Genomic DNA, 8,731 nt, shown 5'->3' with positions numbered 1-8,731 from the left:
CAGCTTATGTTCGTATCCTCATGTGACTCGTAAATTAGATTCTTGACATCTGCATCAATTTCGATTAAGAGAGCAGTAGCAGTAGGGAAGACGAGAGGGGCAGATGTGATGGTGTTGTGAGTAATGTGAAGAGAGTTGAGTTTAATTATTTATTATGTTTTCTGGTTTCTATACCTCACACAATTTTGTTTTTTGTTTTTTACTTTCTCTTTACACAGAAAATTAAAAAAGAAAGTTTTATTTGATTTATTTATTTGATTTAAATGTCCTCCTGTTACTATTGTGGCTAACTCCCTCTGTTGGTCTGCAGACAGTACATTTCCATGTGTTTGGCAATAAGGAACTTTATCAGGATGGCATGTTTGCAGATAGGATATTAGGATAGGAGTGTGAAACAACAATGGGAGAAAAATATGAATTCTCTCAAATATTTCGAAAAATAAAGTGACATACAAACTCCAGCTTTTGCCAGTCAATAGCAGTTTCTCAGTTTGAAGCACATTTCTTATTCCTCAAAGGAGAGGCATGGGTAGTGACAAGGACATGACCAATTTCTTCTCTGCAGGACAAAGTCACCCAAAACTGTAGCCTAAATAATATATTATTTTTCTCTTGAAAGCCTCCTGTGGACAAGCGTCTATTGTTCAAAAATACAGTTCAAGAATAGTCAAGCAAAGATTTAAGCTGGTCCTGGTAGATGGTCTAAGGCAAGCTAAGGTAAACTTCTCTTTTACCACCATATTTCTGATCTGAGGGTTTAAAAAAGTGACTGGATGTAAGAATGTCTCAGTTAAACCAGCTAACAACACAACAATCAGAATGCAATTGAGTATTTAGGTCCATTTTGCAGTGCACCTCAAAGAAGCCTGCATCACAAGGTCAATTATTCTTCAAGTGTAAAATATTGAGGGGGAAAAAGAGAAAAGTCAGCTGGAGAGACTTGGTGTTATGGTCTCCAGGTCTGATCATGAAGCGTGACGGAGGAGATGAAACTGGGTGGGTGAGGGTGGGGGGAGAGAGTTACAAGCAGGCCGGGAGAGAAAGAGAAAGGCGTGATGGAGGGAGACAGGGATGATGAAGGCTGGTCATAAACAGGAGCTACAAGACTTCTGCAGTCTGTTTGTGCCAAAGAGGAGCCGACACTACAGACCACCTCACGCTGTAGTCAATGATCAATAAGCATTCATTTTTTTATGGAAGACAAGCCAACATACATGTCATGTGCATACATGAACACACTTACAAAAGAACTGAGACAGCAAGCAAGCAGTCAGGTGAAACTGAAATAATATCTTGTTTTATGTGACGTTTATTTGATTTGAACTGTAACAAAAAACTAGAACTTCATTTTGTAATTGTATTTCAGCTCAAAAGCAGAAGAAGCAGCTTTGTCCAGTAAAATAATATATGAGGAAATGTTTAAGATGTTAAATTAGATCATGTTAATTAGGTATAAATCAATACATGGTTTTATCAATGTAGGTCAAAGGCCATTCACACACGTGCTGAAACAGGCTCTTCAACTCTGCGCTAACATGTTTCTATTCTGTGCTAGTCTACGTGATTCCTTTCTCCTCTGTTAACCTGCCCTCATCGGACTCCTGAGCCACTCAAATGCAGCATGGTGACTGTCAGCAGTTTGATCTGTTTCCTGTAGTCGGCTGCTGCACTCCATCTCCCCCATTATCTTCAGCAGGACATTCCTGTAGGATTTATACCTGCCATTTCAGCTCCATGGTCAATATTTATGAACTACATTACTGCATTACAGAATGTGTAGCTGCCGTGCATTTGAGTCAGGGCCCCATCGATCCTCAGCTCAAAGGTACTGAGCTTAGAGAGCAGACACAGAGCTTTGTTCCCAACACTTTACAGGGCTTTAAACCGGGGCTCAGGGGTCTCTGTAGTGTCCCTGCTGGAACAATAAATATGTCCTCAAGTCTGCACATGCTGACAAGATGTGCAAGATGAGTGTGTCTGCTGCTGCTCACTAGTGGTCAAAAGAGAGACTGCACACTTCAGTGTCTCTCTCAGCACAAGTAACAGTAATAATGGAAGCCTTCCTGACACTAATTTACCACTAAAGCACATGTTTTTTTACACTGCATGATGATGGTTATAAATATTAAAGTCTCTGTTTCTCTGCTTTAAGTTATTTAGAGTAAAGTACAGCTTGATGTTGTCTTTATTCCTGATCAACATTTAACTTGAAGGTCATATCGTGTCATCATCATCTAAGTGAACTTGGCTATGGTATGCAAAGTGTGGCTGCAATGAATCGGTTTTATAATCAAATGAACACATATGTATGAAATGTGTGAAGTGAAGTTTAAATTCCACCGAGTTCAGAGCACTTTGAGCGCCTACATATTTTGTGGCTTCATTTCCCCTTTATGAAACTACTAATGGTAAAATAAAAATAAAAATAAGTAAGCAACTGTAGCCGAGCTGTTATGAGATTGTACAAGAGAGTGTGACAGGTTTGGAGAAACATCTAATCAATGGCTCGACTATCCTCAAGGTTTAAATCTTGTATTTTGGTTTGTGGATCCAAATGATCTCAACATCATATATTGATTGGAAATATTTTTTTAGAACACAATTTAGACAACTGGAAACTTTTAATGCATAACTGGGTTTGTTTATCCTGATACGTTTCTAAATTAACACAACCTGAAAAGTCCTTAATTTATTTAACAGTGAAGTTCAAAGCAGATTAGTTCCGGCCGATGGTTTTGAAAGTAACCTGAAAACACAGGCAGAGGGAGGGAAGAATTTCATCATAAAAAATAAACAAAACAAAAAAAGAGAGAAGCTTATCACTATTTTCCAATAATGCCAGCTTTCCATTCATCCATTCTCTTCTGCTTATCTGGGTCGCGATGGCAGCAAGCTAAGCGTTGCCCACCACATCCCCTCTCCCCAGCGACATTTTATATAGCGTAGGTCCTCCTGGGGGATACTTAGGGCATTGCCAGGCCAGAAGGGATATAAAATCCCACCAGTACCTTCTGTGTCTACCCCAGGGTCTCCTCCCAGATAGACGTGCCTCAAAGACCTCCAAGACATGCGACCAGAAGGCCTTCTAATCAGATGCACAAATCACCTCAACTGGCTCCTTTCACACCACCATTAGAGCTTGATTCTAAAACAGAAAGTTTTGTCCACAATGAGTGTTTGGATTACTGCACATATACAATATGTGCTGGGTTATCTGTAAAATTGATATTGTTCAGCTGAATTTCGCCTCCATATATTCCAACATACATTAAATATCTTCTGTTAAAGGCTGTAATCTCTTCAGTTTCTCAGATGTACATGTTGGCCATCAAACCACATAAACATAATGTCCATTATGAATCACACCAGAGATTTATATGCAGAACAGTTTGTGTCAAGAGACGTGCGATCACATTTCTTTGAATGTTCCGATGAGAGTTATAACAAGAATATGATCAGAACACATCCCTTAAAGCCACCACTGATTATTGCAAGGGCTATTTCTACACATTTTCATGAAACTGATTAGAAATAACCTGAAGCCATGATGAGGATGAGAAGATCATCTGTGACGGGAAGAAGAAGCTCAGAATATCACTCAGATTTTATCTTGAGACGAGTAAAAGTGGACAAGATAATGAGTTAGCTTTGCACGGCTGTTTGACCCTCAGGCTGAGAACTTTTAATGGAAATTAGTCTGCTGGTTATTTGGAGAAAAGACGAAAAGATAAAAAAATAAAATAAAAAAAAAAACAGAAGGATACCAGAGTTAAATGAACAGTTGTAAACAATCAGTCACATATATTGTATTCAAGCTGTTGCTGTCGATTTTGATGCATGTGCCATGTGAAATGGCAGTTAAATTAGACACTTTAATCCAATAGCTGTGATTCGAGCTGTAAAGGGGTCTTAATTAGTTGCTGGTGGCAGAAACAGGCCACAGCAAGGCCACACAGGCTGCATATGGTGGACTCTGGGTGGTGTAAATGAGTCTGGAATGAGAGGCATAGAGGAAGAAAGCTGTGAGAAGACGGGCTGGAGGGGACATGGAGGGTTTGAGGATGTGAACGCTGCAGAGTTGAGCAGGGTCACAGAGTGTAGCGTGACAGCAAGAACAGGACATGCTGAAGGAGAAAAGGGGACGCTGAGAGCTTTCAAAAAGAACTGATGGAGGGCGGAGACAGAGGAGCGGTGGGAGTAGACGAAGCAGTAGGAAGAAGGGCATCATGGGAGGAAGGCTAAACTGTTTGGATGGGTTTAAAGGGTAAAGAGGGAAAAAAAGAGAGATGTGACGAGCCTGCATGCCACCATCAGATGTGAAGTTTTTGAAGCTTTATTTTAGATACAAGGATGAAAATAAAATGCTACTCTGATTGTAATTGTTTGATAAATATAGCTCAATTTAAGATGTTGTCAAGATGTTAATTAACACGTTGAGTCCCTAACAAATAATGTTTAAAAAAAGAGAAAATATTCCATTAGAAAATTCTGTGACCTGTACCAAAAAAGGGAGCACTGACAGTAAAGCACAGGGACAATTTGAAAGGCCAAAAATATTTGTAATCTTAGTGGAGTTGAGGCAAACTGCAGTGAGATTAAAACTGAATCACATTCACATTTTTGGCTGCTTTCAATTTATTTATGGTGGAAAAAAAAATAGATCAACTCGGATGAAGGGGTTAAGCTGGTGCTAAATTTACACCAGACGCAAACTGTTTAATAATACAGGTCACTGTCACACTCGGTGCAACGTCAGACTACAGGTCGTTTAAAGCAGACGTCTCATCAGTGTGAGTGACAGCTGATGAGGTGAGACTGAGACCAGATAAGAGGAAATAAAACAAAACAAACAACACAATTCATGAGGAAAGAAAAGATTTTAACCCACCAAAATGTGTTTATATAGCACGTCCTTTTTGTCCTCTGTTAAAGAACCTTTTCTGTCTCTGAAGTAAATACTCAATAAATGAATAATGGCTCTCTTCCAGCAATGCATAGGGATGTTTTGAGATATATACCTCTAATTAAGAAGTTCATTGAAAGCTCCCAAAACTTTTAGTCCAATAAAGAAGAAAAACTAATAACAGGGATAATATGGTGAAAAACTGGGCACTAAGGCTGTGGAAACAAGTTCTGTAAAGACATATGAGCACAAGAATGTTAGAGGATGTTTAAAAGAGACAAAAGAAACATCAAATACCCAGAGAGATTTATCAGAGGAAAGAAAAACTGTGTACGAGGTTGATGAGGATGAGCCGGGACAGTCCTGTCTGACACACACTGTTACAGCCACACTTGCCCTTTTCCTTTTCCTTTCCTGTCTCCATCAGGCCCTCGAGGTCCTTCTGCTTTGTCCAAGCTGTCTGACCATGCCTGCTGTTGTTTAACAGTTTGTCTGGCTGCGTGATTGTACAAAGAGAGACACTCAGGACAAAAGAAAAACAAAAACGACAGGAAAGTATAGAGGAACAAAAAAAAAAGGGTGAAAGGAGGACAAGAGAATGTCCTGTGGCTGCCGGCTCAGCTGAAGACGCTCTGAAACACCAGCCCTCTGAAAGTGACACTGTGGGGACGACTTCTCCTCCTGTGAACCTGACTGATTCCTTTTACGCTCTCTCACTTTGCAATCACTTTAAGTTTCTAATTTTGTTCATCTGCTGGACAAAAGTAATGCACACATGCGTAAAAACAAACATTTTCTTGCACAATGCTTCTTCATCAGACACATCTTCAATTTGAAATCATTTGTAAAAGTTTGTTAAGTTGTTCTTACAACGGGTTGTGTTTTTTATTTCTTTGAACCTCATTATTTCACAACTCTTTCAATATCATTCACACACATAGCGGCTCTGTGTATGGTGTGAATAGATTTATACAGCTTAAATGCAGAACATAAACACTGATAAGGTTTGTCGATATACTTCATGTATCCATTTTATATTTCATCTAAACCAGTGCTTCAAACTGATGTAATTAAGGCTAATAATGGCTGGAAAGTTTACAGAATATCTCCTTTATTAGGTTTGCAAAATGTAAGAGGCACTTTCTTTTTTCTTTTTTTTTTTCAAGGTTTTTCAATCCATGTGAAGACATTAGCACCCTTCAACACCCCTAATTCAATTAAAACGTATCACAAAGAAAGCAAGACAGATAAGAAGCAGATGAAGTGGACAGTGTAACTACTTGATGTATGCAAAAGTGGCTTCAGGTCATGAAGAACGCAAAAGAAACACTAACAAATGTATTTCTGCCATGACAGTAGGAAATCAAACAACATGACAATGCCTATGCATGTTCACTTAAAGCAATTTTAGACCCAAGCATGTTTATTTAACAAGGTTTTAAGAAAGGGTTATTATAGCTTTAGACAAACACACACACCTTGGTAAATCCATCCGTTTAAACACAGCTGGGTAATTACACAGAACATTTTTAAATAAAAAGCAAAGGTCACAGGTTGACCTTTTAGTTTTAATTTGAATGCCGAGGGATAATACCTCCAAATGTTTGTTGTTTGGCACTGAATGTCAACAAAGCTGGTTTAAATGTCCATCACCATCTTGCAGGCAGAATCCTTTCCTGTGCCAATGGGAATGGATTCGCTGCTATTAGGTCTGACAGAGAGAAAGTCGAAGGCCAACAGGGAAAAAAAGGCAGAAAAAAGAGAAAGAAATTACAAGACTTACAACAGAATGAAAGAAAAAAAGAATCCTGTTTCACCCCAATCTGGGCCTTTAGATGCAGACTATTCCTCAGATTTCCTCTCCATCTTGTTAAATAAGAAAAAAAGAGCATTTGTGCAAATACACTCACCGTCTCTGTCAGACTGAAGCACATCAAGCAGCGCAACTGTGTCCCTGTTTCTGTTCTCTTCCCTTCCCTTCTCTGCGCTTGACACTCCCTCATCATACAACGTCAGTTCTGGAGCTTTTTAACATTTCATGCTAAGCTGACTTGAGTGTATATATATATATATATATATATATATATATATATATATATATATATATATATATCTTTCTCCTTCTTAGCTGAGTTTATCCCTCTAGTTTCACCCATCACACCTTCTTTCCATCATTTCTCCTATAAAACCTTTTTTATGCTCTCTACCTTGCTTACTTCTGGCATTTTGTCCCTCTTTTGGATGCCCTATACAGACTCATTCAATGGAGTTTGACCTCTGAGCCTCAAAAACAAACTTGGGTGACTTCACATCCCCGTCCACAAAACTGATTGGGCTTAAAATTGAGAATAGTTTCACTTGTCCTCAGTCTGTTGGCTTCTTGACCTGCCATTTGCAAACACTCTAGGCCCTTTGTAGGCTACATTTACAATCATTCGTTTTGCTGAACGCATCACATCAGACACACGTGTGTCCTGTTGTGACATAAACCATATTGCAGAGGAAAAAGCACAACAAAGGACACTAAACATATTACAAATGGTTTCAAACTGTCGATGTCCCATGAAAACTACAGGACATTTTGTCCTCCCCTAAGCACTCTGATCATCTCCCCTGTTGTGCATAATGTATGTCAATACATGTCCTCAAGTGTATGTGTCCATCAGTATGAATACACTCATTCTAATTAGACAGGTTTTATAAGGAGTGTCTAATAAGGACTGACTATGTGGCAAAGTGGACACACACATCCTATACTGCTTCAAACTAAAACATGTATGTGCATACACACTGATGCAGCTGAGAGTGTGTTCGCTGCATGCACAAAGTTTCATGAAATATTGAAGGAGTCAAATCAACTAAAAGCCATTTCTGTCTCGTGTTAGCTAATGCTGTATGAAGTATTACTATAGGCACTGTGCATGTATGGCCAAGGTTAGCAAAGGATGCGGTTAAGGAATTTAGACGGACACAATAAAGACAATTCAGCATCAATGAGATGGTTAAAAGGGGTTAAAGGTTTTGCAGAAGAAAATAGAGATTACAGATGTTTCAGTGAGAGGTAATGTATTCAGATAAAGCAATACGACTGCACATTTACCTGAATGAATGGGTCAGTCTTGAAGGCGCATGCTTGACAGTACAATCCCAGGTATACCGCTGTGCATTAATAGCTTTCCATTATTTGAATCGGGCAGACTCTGCAGCCTTCAAGACTCTATTATAGAGCTGCTAATGCTTTAAGCTGCCTGAGTATTGTTATGCGTACAAAATCAATTAAGTGACTAAATAGGTCATTTATAGCTCAGCAGAGAAAATATGTGATCTAAGTGTATGTGTTTGTATGTGTGTGTGGGCTGCATCTTTCTTTAGACTTAATTGAGATGGTGTGAGGATAATTAATCAGGTTAGTAATATTTTATTTGATGCTAAATTTACCAAAATTCACATTATTCATAATTAACAGTGTACTGACAAACACAGAAGCAAGAGGCAGATATTTTTTGTTCCAATGATATTATTTATGTTTTAACAGGGTTTTAATCCCACTCGCTGAAATACACAACTTGTTATAAAATAAGGAAACTGGACATCAAGAGTGAACATGGAAAAAAAAAAAATGTTCAAAGAGACATATTTGCAGTCGGACTTACAGACCCCTCGCGGTTCTGTCTGAGCCAGCCATGTTTGAAAACCATTTCAATATTCCTAACTTATCACCTGTGAGTCACTGTGACTGTGAGTCAGGTCGCTAGGTTTGGCCCTTGGGTGTGTGTGTGTGTGTGTGTGTGTGTGTGTGTGTGTGTGTGTGTGTGTGTGTGTGTGTGT

Source organism: Labrus bergylta, chromosome 9 (assembly GCF_963930695.1).
Source record: "Labrus bergylta chromosome 9, fLabBer1.1, whole genome shotgun sequence".
In the NCBI taxonomy this organism is placed as follows: Eukaryota; Metazoa; Chordata; class Actinopteri; order Labriformes; family Labridae; genus Labrus; species Labrus bergylta.
The sequence above is the reverse complement of the archived record's forward strand: the minus strand, read 5'-3'. Positions refer to the sequence as shown.